Source organism: Mus caroli, chromosome 14 (genome assembly GCF_900094665.2).
Source record: "Mus caroli chromosome 14, CAROLI_EIJ_v1.1, whole genome shotgun sequence".
In the NCBI taxonomy this organism is placed as follows: Eukaryota; Metazoa; Chordata; class Mammalia; order Rodentia; family Muridae; genus Mus; species Mus caroli.
Window position 1 is genome coordinate 60,764,361 of NC_034583.1, and position 865 is coordinate 60,765,225.

The 865-nt window shown below is 48.4% G+C and overlaps 1 protein-coding gene across 2 annotated transcripts in view; it reads left to right on the forward strand.

Annotated features, from left to right (window-relative positions):
• The window catches only part of Loxl2 (lysyl oxidase like 2), an 87,693-nt gene that overhangs the window by 55,080 nt on the left and 31,748 nt on the right, over positions 1-865 (forward strand). The gene's annotated exons all lie outside the window — the stretch shown is intronic.

Here is an 865-nt window from a genome sequence, read left to right on the forward strand (position 1 = left end):
TGTGTGTGTGTGTGTGTGTGTGTGTGTGTGTGTGTGTGTGTGTGTGTGTGTGTGTGTATACATGCCTGCAAAGGACAGGGGCATCCGATTCTTTCTAGAACTAGAGTAACAAGTGTGGTACTAGAAACCAAATTCGGGTCCTGTACAAGAGCAGTGCATGTCCTTAACCTCTAAGCCATCTCTCTGTCCTCTAACATCTCTCTTCAGTGTGACAAAATACCAAAGTGCTGCAACTCAAGGAAGGAAGGCTCTTTTGGCTCACAGTTAGGGAGAGCACAGTCCTTCCTGGTGGGGAGGGCATGGTGGAATTCACTGGCAGGGGTGTGTATCTGGGTCTCCTCACATCTCTGAGGATCAGGAGCAGAGAGAGCAGAAGAGAGTCCAGGTTATAACTCTGACCATCCCTCCTACAGAGACCCACCTTCTCCTGCTAAGCCCTACCTCTCAAAACAGAGCCTCCAGCAGGGGACCAAACATCCCAACACATGACCCTCTGGGGGACATTTCACATTCAATCCACATCACCACTACAGTCTTTATTCATTTCAAAAACCACTGCCCTGGATCTGTGCACTGTTGTAAGTGTTTGTCAGCATTCGGTCAGTTAACTGACACCATGCGATGGTAATCCCTCCATCTGAGCACTCACCTGCACTTGAGAGATAACCCATTTAGTTACAGTTTCAACCAAAACTAAGGCGAGAAAACTCTTCCCCTGGGTTTTAATCTTTCCTACAACAGTGTTCCAATTCATAGGAAAGATGGAGTCCAGGAAGCAGGTGACTGCTAGGATGTCCTAGGTGCCCAACACTTCCCTTTCCCTGCAGAACCTTTGCCTCTCGGAGGAAGCTGCGTTACTGGAAGT